Genomic DNA, 19,128 nt, shown 5'->3' on the forward strand with positions numbered 1-19,128 from the left:
GCAGTTCCTACTACTAAGCTGCTGCAAATACCAAAGTTTCAACGAAGAATTTTCATATAAAAATAGTTCCTCCATCTTGTTTTGTCAAAAGGAGAACGCGACTAAGCTCGTCACTATGTGCATGCGAATCTTTGCTCGCTGCTGGTCGCTCTCTTTGATATGAAGCAGCTATCATCGCCGCTTTGCTCGCCGCTCCACTACATAGTGGAGCGGCGAGCAAAGCGGCGATGATAGAAGAGCAAAGCGCGAAATCAAACACAAGTTAACATATGGGACCGCGCATAGTGGGGAGCAAAGCGAAGATAGAGCAACGCTATCTATAGAGAGTAGAGCAACGCGTTATGACATGTTCGATTTCTTCGCTCTCATCGCGCTCAATTTTTAAAGGTTATTGCTCATAGGTTATGGATATTGATACATTTATTGCTTTAGTTTGTTTAAAGAAACCTCTGTGGGACCATAATATTTGCGAAGCTACAATAGTTTTTAACAATTAATAATTAATAGTTAAAATTAATTAACAATTAGTAGTTAATGGAGAATTCAGGTAATTTTTGCTACATTTAATTTGGTTTTCAATCCCTTAATGCTAACTTTCATCTAAATACTAGGCAAAATTAAATTACATTTTCACGTCCTACTACTCCTGATCAGAACGAATTCTCCAATCCTTCTTCTGTAGCGTCCTACTACTCCAGTTTTTCAGATGAATAATGTAAAGTTTTTCTTGTCCTTTTACTAAGAAAGAACTTTACTTACACAACTAATGCCTGCCACTAGTTACGTTAAATATGTGGGTTTGATAAATAATAAAACTCGCTAAATTTGTAAGTAATAACCTGATTTATTCACACATTAACATTAACTAACATGAACATTTACTAGCAACTAACGCTATTCATTACAGTCACAACAGTTTACTGTTACTTACTCACTACGTAACGCCACAAAACTGTTCCACGACTGTCCCCTGGTCCGCACTGCACCGAATTGCACTAGTCTCAGCTGCACTAACACAGCTCTACTCATCAACTGACTAATTGCCCAACTAGCTACCACTGAAGCACTCAACAACACTGACTCTCTCTAACTATGTCTCAACACTGACTCTCCAAGACTTAACTCCAAAACTCACTGACTGACTAGAAACTACAAGACTGTAAAACTCTTAGAACTCGATTAAAAACTGATTAACAACTCGTTAAGAACTCCTTAAAAACTCCTTAAAATTCTAAAAAATGACTTCTCCAGCTGTGTCTGCCTCCTTTTAACTGCGTACCTCCCTCCAACTGGGACTGCCCTCCTCCAACTCTCTGAGCATAAGTTTCCACGCCCTCCTGACGTTCATTGGCTGGAGAAAACATACTGCCACCACCTCAGCTGGGGCCGCCCTCCTCCTACTCTCTGTCTCGCTCCTACCTGTCAATCACTGGCTGGGAAAACACATATGCCACCACCCCAACTGAGGCCTTTTTCTTAGCAGGCTTTTACACAGGTCACTAACTCCTTGAACAATCTAGCCCTTTCCTTTCTAGTTCAGGTAGCGACCGGCCCTTTTGTCTACACAGTGGTGGCCTGATACCGACTTTGGTCGCTTAACCCCTAGAACAATCTAGGCCTTTCTTCTCTGCCACAGGTAGATACCGCCCTTTTGTTTATGCAGTGGCGGCCTGTTACTGACTTTGATCGCTCAACCCCTAGAACAATCTAGGCCTTTCTTCTATGCCCAGGTCAACTTCGTCACAATAACATTAATTTACCACAAATCATGAAGTAGTACTACCTACTTCCTGAGAAGTTCCTGAACTATAATAAGCTGTTTAATTTATCCACCAAATTTTGTTGCATCGCTTCTTCCTCTAGTTCTTTTAAGAAAACATTCAGCTATGATGATGCTATTTGCTACATAAATTAGATCACAGTTTTTACACAAAGAAAAAATTGTGCAATAGAGGAAAATTATAAACGTTTAAATAACGTTTAGTATAATGCAATTTAATGCAATGTTTCTCTCTTTCAATTGTTTAGTGTGCAATTAAATTTTTGTTTTAGATAAAAGAAAGTTATATTTAGTTGATTGAAGAAAAAATACCTTTCTTTTTAGTGATTTCCAGACTGGAAACATCTGTCTTATCCATGTGATTGTGGTATAATGTATTTGTCATTGATTGATTGCACACAATTTACAATGGGCGACAGAACTTATGTCTTTTCTCTTCAAATCAACCTTCTACATTGAATGAGTCTGTCTGTGTCTGTTAGTGCTACTAAAGGCAGAATCTGTCTCTACTTTTAAGTTTACTGTGTGTTTGTAAGTAACTAAGATTGTTGTGCGCCATTCTTAGTTTAGTTTTCTTACTTCTTTTCTTGTCTTTAAAACTGTGCAACGCATTTGTCACAAAAACAAAAACTTTGTGAACAGGCTTAAACGTACGCACACAATAACAATAACAAGAAGAAGAAGAAGAAGAACAGAAACTTGGTAATTCACTACTGGAGGGCGTCTTGAGTTAGTTAATGCCCTGGAAATAAATGATGTCTTCAAACAGTTGAAAACATTAGCACATAATTTCTCTATCTTACTTCTCTCTACTTTTGGTAGATTTATTTTATTTTTTTTAGAATAAAATGGCGCTTTTTAAAAAGGCTGCCCTTCAACTCTTTTATTTTCTATTTTCAGCCATTGATCAGAGTATAACAAAAGCTGTGCATTCAAAAATGTTTTTGTTTGTTTACCATGCCTTTCACTACGAAGCGCTCACAACGATCAAAATGTACGTTCAGCCGTTCGTCGTGGCGAAAACGTCACTAATGACGTCATTATTTTCGCTCACGCAAAGCTCTCAACGCCCAACCTTAAGAGGAGCTGGGTCGAAGTGGGCGTACAGAAATTTGGCACAATTTTTAAAAGCAAAGATGGTGACCGAAAAAATTATATCAGGTAAATGAAAGTATTATCTCATGTAAATAATTGAATGTGTTTCTGGAATGTTTAAAAAGAAAAATAATAATATGAAAAATTACTTATCCCTTTACATACTAAATCACTGAATAACGACCAATTACACTTTGATAGTTAATAATAATACGTGGCTTAAGTTTTCGCTTTTCACCATTGCGATTTTGTAAAATTGCATTTCACTCTTCATCGGAACTAGATAAAGAACTTTCTAAAGCATTATTACGTTGCATTAATAAATATCCTACTGTTGCCCCAAAATACATTTTAATTTTATTTAAACGTTAATTTTATAAATACACCACTACAATGTAATATAAAAAATTGAATTATATATATTTAATTTAAGTCAACTTTACTAATAATTAATAAAGTTTATTGTAACTGCTTATCGCGACTTGTTGGCCACCCCTGGCGAAGAGGTTAAATGTGAGTCTAAATTCCTAATTATTATGGGTCAGAATTTTAAGAATAGTAGCAAGAGAACGTTGAATGTTTAAACCAGATTATTTATTTTAAAAATAATTCTTCTTAACAATAGTTGATATTGAATTACTGTAGTACACAGTGGACAATAAAAATAGTTAAACTTCAGTACTATTATATTTGTCGGTTATATTGTTGGAACTGCAACAAACATGGAGTACGTATATACTCTCAAATAGAAATATCAATCCACTAACCTGGAAACGTATCTGCTACTATAACCAAGAAAGTAGAAGAGATTGGAATTCGACGAAGGGAATGTTACATACTGCGGTCAAAGGAATGGAGCATGTGGTCTGTGCTAGCCCTTCAACAATACCTTACTCGAGCCGGCTTCCTAGTAACAAGGGGAGTTCTATTGCCCCTGATACCCTGGTCCAGGAGGGCTGTACATTCTATATACTTCTGCTCCAATAGTATGTCTCTCGTCTTTTCTTGTTCCTCTTTGTCCAGTTTTAGTCACCGCTACTAGGATCATATCAACACAGCTGACAATAGGGTACTGCACTGATCTTTTCCATATATGTCACATGTCCCTAGGTTACGCTTCAATGATTATATATGTGTGTGTGTTTTCATGTTATGTACAATTGTTGTGGGTTCCATTTTAGTGCGTTTCTATTTCTGTTTACGGACAATAGTAACCAGCGAACTATAGTTGTCTATTAAAACAAAAATCTGGTCTCAACGCTCCACAATTTTTTTTTTTCATACTAAATTTCTCGAGCTGTCCAATTGTGGAAACATTTTTAACTCGACACAAAAATGGCCAAAATGAGTTTTTGAAACTAAAAAAAAAAATATTTTTAAGAATAATTAATTTCAAGTAATTTTTGTCCATCACCAGACAGTAAGGCTTAAGAAGCTTTGTAGAAAGAGAAAATCTAAGGGCCAGCTGCTGGATTCGAAATCGTGAATCTCGTAATTGGAATCCAATAATAACCAAGTAATAATACCAGTAACAATCGGAAAAACACCGAATTGGGTTCCAGTTCGTCTAGATTTCTACTTGTTTTTCACTGTTATCTAGTTTTGAGGCTAAAGCTAAAACAATCTTAAAGGGTAGCCTTCTTTTGGAAAATGTAAGGTAAAATACATCGGATAAACACCGAATTAGGTTCAAGTTCTTCTGGATTTTATATATGTATTTCTTTTTATAAATCTGTCAGGGACAAAAGTGGGCTTTAAACTCAGACCTAAGTACTTATGTTTTGCTTTGTCTATATATTCTGCAAAAACTATTTATAAGCTTGCAATATTTAGTGTGTTTTTTGGAATCGTAAAAAACACGTATAATAATAAAATAGAGTAGAGATTAACTATGCGGTTAGCATATTGAATTCCCCTCGCGAACATCGAATCCAGCTGCTGACTCTTTTCTCTTTCTAGAAGCTTCTTACAGCACACTGTACGAGTGTTGGACAGTGTTGTCTGGTAACGAGAGAACACTGTCCGGAGGCCGGTAGTGCACTGAAAAAAAGCTCTGGGCGCCAATAACCTCAGATGTTGACACGCCTTAAATCATAAAAAAAAAATCAATCAATCAAAAGTAAGATATGTTTGGGTTATCCAATTATATTTTGGGTCTAGCTTATTACAATTGATCAAGTACAAATCACGTATTATACAAAATTCGAGACCGTCTATTATTTATTATTCATTTTTAATATTTTTCAGAGCTGACCTATAACTAATTTCAGAACAATAACAGAAATTGTGAATATCAAGTAATGATTAAAAGAATTTCAAATTTGTAGAAAATCGTGTTACTCCTAAAACGGTAAAGTTTTCTGAGGTTTTCACTTTTTTTTGCAAATTTCTCAATCGATATTTGATAAAAATGGAATACTGTTTAAATAATAAACAATCGTTTTTATTCCAAACAGTTTTTCAAAACAATTTATTTTCTCTTGTTTTTCCTGGTAATAGATATAATTTGAAAAACATACTTTCCAATTTGATGGTTTAATTAACTTTTATAATTAATGTCAGTCCCATTAGAAACAGAAAGAGACTTTTATAAAATTTAGCGCTAGTAAAAAAAAAAAAAATGGTCAAACTACGAGGGTCGTTTGAAAAGTCCGTGCAAAGTCAGAGAGATAGCACCACTGGCGCGTATCGAGGTTATTTTTAGTTAGTAGCATCTCTTGGAAGAACACACACCAAGTTTCAGCCAGATCGGTCTATTTCTTTGTGTTTGGCATTCGTTTGAATCGAGGAAGTCGAGTGATTTTCAAAAAATGGACGAAAAAGAATTTCGTGTGTTGATTAAACATTACTTTATGAAAGGCAAAACGCCTCAGGGAACTAAAGAGAAGCTTGATAAACATTATGGTGACTCTGCACCTTCGATTAGAACAGTTTATAAGTGGTTTCAAAATTTTCGGAGTGGCCATATGGGCACAAGTGACGCTGAACGTTCTGTGACGCCCTGTTGAGGTTACTACTCCAGAAATCATTGATAAAATCCATGATATGGTGATGGATGACAGAAGAGTGAAGATGCGTGAGATTGCTAGTGCTGTGGACATCTCGAATGATCGGGTACATAATATTTTGCATGAACATTTGGACATGACAAAGCTATCCGCAAGATGGGTGCCGCGATTGCTCACGCTTGACCAAAAACGAAATCGTGTGAAGTGTTGCAAGGACGGTTTGCAGCTGTTCAAGAAGAATCCGCAGGACTTTAAGCGTCGTTTCGTCACTATGGATGAAACATGGATACATCACTACACTCCTGAGGCCAAAGAACAATCTAAACAATGGGGTTACCAAGGGGGAATCTGCGCCAAAAAAGGCGAAGACCGTTCCTTCGGCCGGAAAGATTATGGCGACTGTCTTTTGGGATTCGCAAGGAATAATCCTCATCGACTATCTGGAAAAGGGTAAAACTGTTACAGGTGCATATTATTCATCGTTATTGGACCGTTTGAAAAGCGAGCTGCAAGAAAAACGCCCACGATTGGCCCACAAAAAAGTCCTTTTCCATCACGACCACGCACCAGCTCACACCTCAGCAGTTGTGGTCGCAAAATTAATGGAAATAGGGTTCCAACTCGTTTCACATCCCCCCTATTCTCCAGACTTGGCTCCCTCGGACTACTATTTGTTTCCCCAATATGAAGAAATGGCTGGCGGGAAAAAGATTTTATTCAAACGAGGAGGTGATTGCAGAAACGAATGGCTATTTTTCAGACTTGGACAAATCCTATTATTCGGAAGGGATCAACAAACCAGAGCAGCGTTGGACGAAGTGTATAAGCCTAAAAGGAGACTATGTTGAAAAATAAAAAAGGTTTACCCCAAAAAATTAAATAGTTTTTATTTTTGCACGGACTTTTCAAACGACCCTCGTACATAGCTTCGTTAATGTATTTGCCAAAAAGCAATTAAAATTGAAATACCAAAAATAGTAACTAAATATCCTTTTAACATTATTTGCGAATCAAATGTACCATTCAAATACTCGAATTATTAAAGTAATAACTAATAAATACCATTCAAATACAAAATATATGCGCTCATGTATAAATAATAACGGGCAATATGGTAAAAGACGAACATTACTTAATAACAGTTTCATTTAATGAGAACATTTATTTGTTTTAATGAACAAATTGAAAACGTTATTCATTTTAATTGTGTAATGAGACAATTTTCTATCCCACGCTTATAAGATATAAAATATTAATTCACGGTTGAATAAATATAGCTTTACGCTATATTCAATATTTCTTTCTTAGCTTTGGATTCAATAGAAGTGAATTCATTGCTAAATCAAATCTTTTTCGAGTACTTTTTATTTAATTTTTTTTAAAGAAAAACATAAATGAAATAAAATTCAATGGAACAGAAAAACGAATATATTTCATTTCAAGTATTATTTATTTTCATAAATGATTTATGAAATCACCTTTTACATTATTATTAATTAAATTCCTTTTCGGTAGACTACATAATTAATGACGTGATCTGTACAAAACAAAATTGTGAATTTCTCTTTTTCGTTTTAAATATCTGAAAGATTTTCCTCTTTCAATAATTATTGGGTCGTGTAAAAATAATTGCCTGTGTTTAACTCCTGAATAGTTTTGTACTTGAAAGTAATGTTTTTTAATTGGTAAAAAGTACCATTAGAGATCCTTTTGCATTTTTGCCAACAATTAATCAATTCATTTATTCCTGTACTGGTTGAAGTCTATATTTCTTATTGAAGTAGGGTCCTTTGAGGAATTCTTCTCTTTTTTTTTTTTTTTGAAAGAGGTCAAAAAGTTGGAACAGTTCAAAGAAAGAAGTTAGTTGAGGTGAGTTTATTTCGCTTAACTCAAATTCTAAAATATTTCTGAGGGAAAAGTTTTATTATATTTAGAACGTTGAGTGCTTATTGTGCGATCTAGCGGCATTATAGAGAAGGAGTGTTCCTATTCATCTCAACTTTGACAGCTGTGACATTTTAGCCCGAAAGGCTAGTCTACCCAATCTATTTTTCGAAAAAGAAAACCTTGTTTTATTGGTCATGAATTACCCCCTACACTTCAGCATATAAATGCAGCTTTGATTCCAAAAAATAATAATAATCATCATTTCGAATTGCATGCTCTACAAATAAACAAAGCCTGATTGTCCTAGAATTATGCCAAAAGTTAAAGCTTTTTACAGTCTCCTGCTGTTGCGCTTCACTTCAATTGTGATTACTATTTGGTGGTACTGACGAACATCTTGACTACCTCCGGGAATTTTAGAGTGATGAAGTGTGCTTCAATCATACAAAATAAATAAATAAATAAATGTTCTTTTAAAATCCAGGCGTCTGAGATTCCAGTTCACTTCTGGATAAACAGTTTCACTGCTTCTTGTTTTGAATGATTGTAATATATTATTTGTTTTTGACAGAGATCTTGTCTTAACTTCAAGAATTGATTGAAAGAATCCTAGGCATTCTTTACTCCTTAGAGTAGACACTTAATGATCTACGCGTTATCTTTAATGTCATTTTCAAAAACAAATTCCTATTTGTAAACAATTTCCTGATTTTTTTTTGTCAAGAAATTTAAAACATTATTTAGATTTCTATGCTAATTAAAGTTCCTCTATAATAAGGCATCTTATAACATATTGTGAAGGCCTCTATTTTGTGGCCATTTTGTTGTTTAAATCCTTTACAACTTACCCATTTAAAATAACCATTTAAAATGCTAGGCTACTGAAGACGAGTAAAATGTAATTTGCTGTAAGTTCAACTATTATTTTACTTCTCTTAAGAGAGATCTATCATATTATTTTGGGCTTTTGTGATTAAAGCAGCTATTTATTCATAATATTACCTCAGGTTTTTACGGGGATTGCCTCTGTTTTTACCTGCTTTATTGCTGCACTGTCCAGTTTAATATGTACAGTGACTCCCATTAATATTGGGACACCTATTACAAAATGATTTAAAAGGAAAATGAAAACAACATACAAAAGTTTGGAATTTTTTTTTTTTAATTACATTAGCAACATCTGTAGAAATTATATATAAGTATAAATCGATGAAATTCCAAACTGTTAGGTAGCACTTTTTGAAAAAGTGTAAAATAAGGCTCTCAAAAATATTGGGACACCCAAGTGCTAGAGTTTAAATGTTCAATATTTAAAATCTCCTACTATTTAATAATTGGTTGGTAATAATTTAATAATTGCTTTTTGACTTACAATAGCCCTCTAACGATCAGGCATAGGTGAAACAAGTTTTTGGTTAATTCAGGTGGTGTTTTTTTCCCATTCTTCCAGGAAACATCGTTTTAATTCATTTTTGTTAGATATTATTCGTTTTTCTTAAAGCACTGGCTAAATATTGCCATAAATGTTCAATGGGATTAAGATCTGGTGACTGCGGAGAGGTTTGGAATACTTTTGGGCAATTGTATAACAGTCACTGACGTATCACCCAAGCCGTAGGTTTGGGGTCGTTATCTTGGTAGAATTTAGAAGACCCTAAAATACCAAATGTTTGGGCACTTTTTTCAAATTATATTTTAATATATTACTATAAACCATTTTGTGCATCATTCCATCAATAAACACTAATTCTCCAAATCCTGATGCACATTCAGCTCCAAACCAGAACTGACCCACCATCACCCGGAGGTGCAGCTTTAAAACCCTTTATAGTTGGCTGTAAATTCTTCTTTTCGAGTTCAGCATTCGCTTTCCTCCAGACCATAACCCTTCCATCTGACTGAAAAACATTAAATTTTGATTCATCGCTAGAGTATATCATTCCAAAAGTCACTATTTACATTGAAATATTTTTCGGCAAATTTCACTCTCTTAACACAATTTATCTTACTGACAAAAGGATTCTTCCAGGCTACTCTACCATGATAGTCGAGTTTTCTTAGCACTCTCCGAACTGTTTCTGCTCCTTTTTTGCTCTCTGAACATGTCAAAAATTTCAAATTGAAGTTTTGGAGCACTAAGTCGGTGATCTTTTTTAATACTTTTAATATATAACGCTGCTCTCTCTCAGAGAGCAGTCGAGGACGGCCTTTTTGTGGGGTTGAAACAATTCTTTTTTCTTTTTGGTAACGCTGAATGATGTTCCACGCAGTAGATGTTTTAGGTCCGATCAGTTTTTCCGTCTCTCTAACACTTTTTATTGTCTTTGTGCAAAGAAATTACAATTTTTCTTTGTTCAATCGTTGTATTTGTATTTTTGCGCGACATGTTATACCTGGCTTGATTTATATAAACTAATATAATTATTAATTTCATATTGAATATATGCTTAAAGTATATATTTGCAAATTGTATAGATATTCGGGCAAAACCTTGGACAAACTATAAATTATAATAGTGTCCCAATATTTATGAGAGGTAGATTTTGCTCTTATTATTATATATATTTTTTTTAATCTACCAAAACATTTTTATTTACTTATTTAAATAGTTTTTATTTAATTAATAGTAATTATAAAATGAAATGAATTTATAAAAATTTGAATAAATGGGTGCCACTTTTAATTTTCGTCAATTTTTAACTTCTGTATGTACTGTCCCAATATTAATGGGAGTCACTGTATTTAATAATTAGCTGTAAGTTTTTTGCAGCAGATCATCCAGTGGTTAAAAAACAGTAACATACGAGTGTGTACAATCAACAGTTTACTAATTGTGCATCAAAATAAAATTGGATAAAGATATGAAATCAGTACATCAGAATAAACATTTAGATTTCCCCAACAATTTAAATTAGACTGGAGTCTCTATAATATTGAATATACGACAATTGGTGCTTTTTAATTACCAGAGTTTTTACATCTTCTTAAGATCAGTTTGAAGATTAAAAGTGCAAGAATGGAATCTTGTAGTGTTTCAATATGACAGTAAGATCAAATTGCAAAGATTGACGGGGAAAAACATAGGAAATAGCAGCTAGTTTAAATTTGATAATTGGCTTAGCAGCCACCATTGGAACCAGCAAAAGTGTTTACCGTTTCTACTGTACATTTTTTAAAAAAAAAATAGTTTCCGATGATTGTATTTAAACATTGTGCATATAAGTCAATTGCTTTTATTTGTGGATCAGCTGTAGCGTTTTTAAAAGATTGAAGTCCATATAAGTTGTGTGCGAAAATATTTTTAATAATAAAAGACAAAAGTCTATTAATCTAATTAATATGATGAAAATTATACAAACCAACAATCTGACTAAGAAGAAAGTTTATTTCTGGTCTTTAACACTAGAATCGTTCCTGAACTATTAGCGAAGACTGATGATTTTTGTTTATAAATTTAGTTCCGTTGCTAGGATCCAGATAAAAAGGGGCATTATAATTTAATTTCTGTTTTTTTTTTCAAATTTTTCTTTTACACTTCATTTAATACATAAAGCTTGAGTATTTTAAACGTCTAATTTAAAAAGGATGGGCAGTTCTGATTATTTCATTTTGTTTTTTGTTACAAGTAACACAAAAGAGCTGAATAATGTAAGTAATTTTTCAATTCTATTTCATTGTGATATAAAGAAATTCGAACAGACATTATTATCTGAGCGTTTACGACTGTTATGGAACAGAGGCAGTTGGTTATTCTTGTTAAGAGGAATGAGATGGCCGTCAGGCTTCGCCCTTTCCTTCATGTCTTGAAATATTACAAAAACAAATTATTTTCTGTTTTTAAATATAATTAAGAGTCTCCAGTCTCTAATTGTAAAAAATAAAAAATAAAATTAGTTTTAAAACTGAAAATAAAATATCACCTACTTTTTAATCAAGACCCTAGTAGCTAGGAGACAAAGTTACAAAAACATCCACCAGTCTGCACTAATGGCTGGAAACAATTCTAAAGTTTAACCAAAATCTGGCAACTCAACATTTTGGACGAAAGACACCGATGAATGAATATACGTGTTCAACATACATTATGTTCAGGACGAATGTTGTAAGTATCAAGTTAATATAGTAGTAAACTTTGGTTATATGAAAACACAGACCAACAAACTGTAAAATTTAGTACAAATAATTATTTTCAAATTTTTGAAAATAATCACCCGGGTTGCTAAGCTTATGAAGCATGAATCAGTCCATCAGAAATACATAAATATGCTGTACTTGCGACTTTAAATGAGAAAGAACAAAAAATAATAAAAATCAAACCTCCCAAATTGAAAATTATTGCAACATTTTTATAAAAGAAACGAGAAATATCCAAGGAAATAACCAGTGATATAAAACTTTTCATCAAATTCGACTTCTACATCACACAATACACCAATAAAAAATTAAATTCAGGTCCAGTACCTGAGTGCCTATGGATTTTGGAATTGTATACAAATTTTACACAGAATCAAAACTCGGTTAAACTGAATTCTGGTGTTCGTTTTTGTAACTTTTTTTTTGCTGCTTCGGTCTGATTAAAAGGGGCACAATATACACTTTTTTTTTTAGTTTTCAATTAATATTCCAGAAATAACGTATACACCACATACGTTTTAAACGCCTAGACATTGTTTTAGCAAAACCGTTTAATACATATAGTTAATCTTATTAGATATCTGATATTTTATTTTACATGGTTCAGCTAAACCAATTCGTACAGAATGTTTTTTTATTAAGAACTTTTCTTTTTATTTAATATTATAAAACGCAGTTATAAAATTTGTAGGATGTCTAGTTATGTTCTTAGCATTCAATATCGTTTCTTCCTTCAAGATGATCGGCATTGTTTTAAGATTATTATAGAGAAAGCATATAAACTAGATTAGATATTTTGATCCATACGAATATTTAGATGAAGCATTATTACCAACCCTGACTGTTACATGAAAATTCCAGATACCAGTCAGGAATACAGAATACAATTTTGCTGTGACTGAGTAACTAACTATAACGATCTAATTACTTAGTCCTCATTAGTAATTTCTTAGCCCTTAGTAATTACTTAGTCTGTCAAACATTAGAAACATCCTTTATAAAACTGAATTATTGCTGTTTTACTGTTAGTATCCTACTTCCCAACTATGTAAATAAACGTCTAGAAATATAGTTCATCCTGAAACTGTTTTTATGATAAAAGAGTTTATTTTTTGCAGCCATAACTAGTTTAATTGTTTTTTTAAAGTGTTTATCTTGTACAGAAGAGTTATAAAATGTATTTTAACGATTTAAAAAAAAAAAAAACCACATCAAAAAGAACAACTAGGAAATTATTTTGTTTATTAGTTATTTATAATTTAAATCCACATCAAAACGCTGTTCATTGTTGGGTCTATTTTAAGTTATTGTTTATTTTTTTCAAATTCACTGGGAACACGTTATCAATAAACTTGTAATATCTTTGTTAATGTTTAATTTAGTAGGAACATTGACTACTTACCTTACTACTATTTTCTAAATTCTAACTTAAAATGATTATTCAAATTCTAAATTTCAGAATATATTAATTTAAAAATTTAAAACAATATTATCTAATAATAAGGCCATCAGTTCTTTAAGCTTTTTTGCACAATTAATCGTTAACGTTACTGAATAATTGTAATTTTCGTTTTGTTTTCAACTTCTAAAAACGACTTTAAAGAGTTAAAAACTACTTCTTCTTTTTTTTTTTAATAATAAACTTTAGAGCGATGGTTAAATTAGCTAAATTTGACTTTATGTTGAATTATTAATTTCAGTAGAGACAAGTTAGTTTAACCTGGATCACCTGAGTAGTAACAGCGACATCAGCTTGATAAACCTGATAATGTCTCTCTCATAAATACACACTAACAAACTGTAAGGAGTATATATATATTTATACCTTACAAACAAGCTGCTACTGATTTCACATCCTGATATCACATCTCTAGTCTATTCAGAAGCCTGTATCAGGGACTCTCCTTTGATATCTGAGTTCATGCTAGCGTTTCGTTTTGACAACAACACACAAATACACCTTCCTTTGGAAGTTGTGATATCTTTAACTAATATCTTACTAATAAATCTAAAAATGTTTAGAATTTATTGATTTACCAAATTTTAACATTAAATTAATTTAATAAGATCATTTAATTTAAACATACTGGTGGAAGAGTTGGCGAAGAAAAATTCTATAAGCTAAAAAAAAAAATCTAAGTAGCAATCTAAGACGGAAATTTTAAGTGAAAATTGAGGGCAGTAATCTGGAGGAATTAAGTTTTAAATTCTTGGGTGCATATTTTTGTAAACTAGGAAGAATTGTGGATGAATTAAAAGAAAGGATGGGCGCTAAAGAAGGTTCTTTCCAAGAATCAATAAATAAATTCTGTAATTGTAAGAAGTCTTATCGAAAGGCGAAGGTCGCTTCCGATTCTAATGTATAGAAGTGACTCTTGGGACAGAAGAAATAACCCAAAAAGCCATCTCGAGGCAATGGAGATGTGGAATCTGAAGAAAAGTTTCCGAAGGAAAGACTAGAAGAGATAGGATCAGAAACGACATAGTAAGTGGTAAACACTTAAACGACATGGTAAACGACCTGTGGCATAACAACACCTTTAAGATGCCATAAAGTCACAGCAACAATGCTGGTACAGATATGTGGCTAAAATGGAAGATGACCGGTTTATTAGTGTTCGAGACATGGGTGAAAGGAAGAAGACGTTGGGGTCACCCTTAAAGAATTTGGAAGAAGGAAATTAGAGAATGATTAGGAATGAACTGGAAAAGATCTGTTCAATCAATAAATCCAATGGCGCTACAACACATTGCTAAGTCTTGGCCTCCTCAACCAGTTTCCGCCAGTCAGTCCTACTCCTTGCTGCCGCTCTCCAGTTGGGGATATTCAACAACGACCTAGCATCACCTGCAACACCGTCCGCCCAGCGCAGCTTCGGCCTCCCAACTCTCCTAACTCCATGGAGGTGCTCATCCGTCACCTTCTTGGGGATGTCCTCGTCCCTCATTCTAACCACACGCCCACAGCCCACTGAAGTCTAGCCCAACTTCATGAATTTAACCACATCTATTTCTTTAAACATTACATACAGCTCCTGATTCGTCCGAGACCTCCATTCCTGTCCCGCGCGTACTGGGCTGAAAATTCGCCGCAGTATTTTCCTTTCGAAGACTAGGAGGCCTCTCTCATCTGTTTTAGATGTGGTCCAGGTTTCAGTGCTGTATGTCCAAGACTGGGCGGATCAGGGTCTTGTACAATCGCAGCTAAGAAATTGCCTTGATATCAGGTGACTTCTCAGATGCTTCGGAAGCCCAAAGTAGCATCTATTAGCCGCTACAATCCTTCGTATTATTTCAGCTGATACGTCATTATCTTCAGGTTCAGCCCAGGTAAACGAACGGAAGAGATCTGTTCAGGTTCAGGTAAACGGTTAGGTTTCATTTGAACACTTATTTTCATAACTATCGCCTATTTTAGAAGACGTACTCGTATAGAAGCACATTAAGGTTTCTACACCTTATCTTAGTTGGTATATTTGGAATGGATTATGGTAATGATGGATTAAAATGTTTGGATGAAAGGTTAAAAATAACTGAAAAATGTATTACTCTCTACGATGTCATTTTCATTTTTTTTAAAAATGAATTTTATTGGGTCAGAGTTTAACATCATTTAACTAACATTAAAGAGTGTTTATAATAAGAAAACGTTCGGACAAGTTAATATTCATGTACGTAAGTGAACAATGTTATTGTAACCACTCACAAATAAACGATTACTCTTATAAAAAAAAATATATCTCATGAATAGAACGGCTGATTGTTAAAATTAATTTTAAAAACAATTTCAAATGCCAAAAAAAATAAACGGAACTAGCATTTCAAAATACATATATTTCAACTTTTAGGTAGGTCAAATTCTCTACTCTGCATGAGATTTTTTTACACTGAATTAGTTAGTAAAAGTATTGATCTTTGTACCCAAATCGATATAAGTTAGTGATGGTGATTAGGTAGTTAGCAAAAAGGTAGCTACCAAGTTTGCTAATAGAAGCATAAACATTTAACAACTATCCAATGTTTGTGTTTAAGGTTATATTAACTATTTATTAAAACATTATTTATTTATTTTGGTTTATTGTAGTTTCTTGTTTAATATTCAAATATTTATTTTATTCATTATTATTTATTTTGACTTGGCATTTCAATTTCACCTGCAAATTTCTATCGCTTAAAAAAAAAGTTAGGATTGGTTGAATATTATAGTTGTAATTCTACTCGAATAAATCACTTGAATATTTTTTTTTGTTGTCACCTTTTTGTGAATGATCCACAATTAAAAATGCTGTGCCATTTATTTTATTTCAACCATGTTTGCTTTCGCAATAAACATGTGTTTTATAAAAAAATAGTTTCGAATTAAATACTTTTTATGTTAATAAATTTTAGTGAATTTCTTTGTATTGTAGCTAAATTAGCATATTTTTCCTCTTTGATTTTTTAATCATTTGTTTACCACCGATTGTAATGAAATGATAAAAAAAAAAACTTTTACATATGATATTCCTTGCGTCGATTGTTTATTAATTATTTTTAAAATAAAAAAAAGAGAAAATAGATATATTCTTTATTAGTCAGTTAAACTGCAAGTGTGAGAATTATAGCCGGGAACTGTCTCCCTAATTTTCCAGTGGTTTACTAATCTTGATTAGCAATAATCAATTAGCAATTCAAAAATCGTCTTTTGTTTGATGAACATATTGTTGAATTTATTTCATACCTTTTTTTTTTTTTTTAATTGTGATCGTGTTGTCTAAAAAATTTTAAAAAGAAAATATGCGCGAAATATGTCATATACAAGCTGGCCAATGTGGAAATCAAGTTGGTGCAAAATTTTGGGAAGTAATTTCTGATGAACATGGAATTGATCCAACTGGAACATATCATGGTGATAGCGACCTACAACTGGAAAGAATAAATGTTTATTATAATGAAGCTACTGGGGGTAAGTATGTACCACGAGCTGTACTTGTTGATCTTGAACCAGGCACTATGGATTCTGTAAGATCTGGACCATTTGGCCAGATATTTAGACCAGATAATTTTGTATTTGGACAGTCTGGTGCTGGAAATAATTGGGCTAAAGGTCATTATACTGAGGGTGCTGAGCTAGTGGATTCAGTATTAGATGTGGTTAGAAAAGAAGCTGAAAGCTGTGACTGTTTACAAGGTTTTCAGTTGACTCATTCTCTAGGAGGTGGTACTGGATCTGGTATGGGAACTCTAGTCATTTCAAAGATAAGAGAAGAGTATCCAGACAGAATTATGAATACCTTCAGCATTGTACCATCACCTAAGGTCTCTGATACCGTCGTAGAACCCTACAATGCTACACTATCAGTGCATCAGCTGGTTGAAAACACTGATGAAACTTTTTGCATTGATAATGAAGCTTTATACGATATCTGTTTTAGAACATTAAAGCTAACCACGCCAACTTATGGTGATTTAAATCATTTGGTATCGGCTACAATGTCTGGCGTCACTACTTGTTTAAGATTTCCAGGCCAATTGAATTCAGACTTAAGGAAGTTGGCTGTAAATATGGTACCATTTCCCAGATTGCATTTTTTTATGCCTGGTTTTGCACCATTAACATCTAGAGGTTCTCAACAATATAGGGCATTAACTGTACCTGAGCTTGTACAACAAATGTTCGATGCTAAAAATATGATGGCCGCTTGTGATCCAAGACATGGTCGTTACTTAACCGTTGCAGCTATATTTAGAGGAAGAATGTCCATGAAAGAAGTTGATGAACAAATGTTAAACGTACAAAATAAAAATTCATCATATTTTGTTGAATGGATACCAAATAATTGTAAAACAGCCGTTTGCGATATACCACCAAGAGGTTTAAAAATGGCATCTACTTTCATTGGTAATACAACAGCGATTCAAGAATTATTTAAAAGAGTATCAGAACAATTTACATCAATGTTCAGAAGAAAAGCATTCTTACATTGGTATACTGGTGAAGGAATGGATGAAATGGAATTTACAGAAGCTGAATCAAATATGACAGATTTAGTGTCCGAATATCAGCAATACCAGGACGCCACTGCTGAAGAGGCTGGAGAATTCGATGAAGACGAAGAACAAGTTGAAGAAGTGTGAATCTAAAAATGTTTTACCAAATCTATAAAAAAAAAAAAAGTTATTTTTTGTGTTCATATATTTTTATTTATTAACAAATATTCTAATTTTTTTTTCTTAATTTGAATAAAGATGGTTCCTGGGTAAAGTTTCATTTTTACTTTACATTTTGTTTTTTCAAATTAAGAGAATAATTTACAAAACAAATTTAAGCATAGTAATTCATAAATTTCTTTTTTCTTAAGTAAAATTTATCTTTAATTTTTTAATTTAACAATAATTATTTGAAGTAAGAATTCTTTTAGATTTCAATTTTTGTTTAACTCTTTCTTCTTCATTTGAGAAGTTAATTTATCAAAAATCAAGGTTAAATGATAGGAAAATTTTCATATTTCCCCTAGGACTAGTTTTAAATAAATCTATAATTTTAAAAAATAGGTTAAATTAGGTAAATAAAAGATCTTTAAAATTAATTTAAGTGTAAATAAACATCAGGATTTTTTTAAAGTTCCATTGATAAATTGGAAGACATGGACTACATTTTCAATAAATAAAAGTAACTTTAGAGAATACTTTTAATTTTGCAATTTGAATCTTCTTTTCTGGATCTACAGAAAGGATGCACTTTATAAGCTGGAGGAATTTATTTTTGCACTTCTTCAAAAATTATTCGAAGATGAAAGGTGATAGGAGCCTTTTCTTGGACTTAGTATTACAGTTGATATTCTAGAAAAGGGGAATTTGAATAAAATTCCTTAGTAAATTAAAATCAATTATAGACAAAATGTTTAATAAAATGTGTATTTAAGTGAGGACAAAATTAGAAGATCTTTATTTTACCCTAAATATTATTTTTGCCTTAAAAAAAAATATTCTAGAATTTAAATAATGATTTTTCTAAGAAAGAGTAGGTATAAATTTAAAATTATTATCACTGGTAGTTTGTTAAGTTCGGTTTGGTTAGTTCAGATTTTAGCCGTCGTTGCCCTGTTTTGAATGTCCCAAGTCGATATTATTATTCCAGATTCTGGTAATATTATCCGAAAAAAACACTTTTATTGTGGGCACCTCCATATTTCGGTGGAACGATGGCGCTTTTATTGACAATTCACAGTAATGAGGGAATTA

General features: G+C 32.7%; 1 protein-coding gene and 1 pseudogene across 4 annotated transcripts in view; both read left to right on the forward strand.

Moving 5' to 3' along the window:
• The window catches only part of LOC141458632 (neurotrimin-like), a 747,333-nt gene that overhangs the window by 323,248 nt on the left and 404,957 nt on the right, over nt 1-19,128 (forward strand). The gene's annotated exons all lie outside the window — the stretch shown is intronic.
• On the forward strand, nt 16,427-18,148 carry LOC141457798 (tubulin beta-4B chain pseudogene; annotated as a pseudogene). Its single transcript, XR_012460554.1, has one exon. The product of XR_012460554.1 is annotated as a tubulin beta-4B chain pseudogene (transcript).

The sequence above is a fragment of the Rhodnius prolixus genome, unplaced genomic scaffold (assembly GCF_049639745.1).
Source record: "Rhodnius prolixus isolate KJV_2025 unplaced genomic scaffold, Rpr scaffold_5, whole genome shotgun sequence".
Classification (NCBI taxonomy): Eukaryota; Metazoa; Arthropoda; class Insecta; order Hemiptera; family Reduviidae; genus Rhodnius; species Rhodnius prolixus.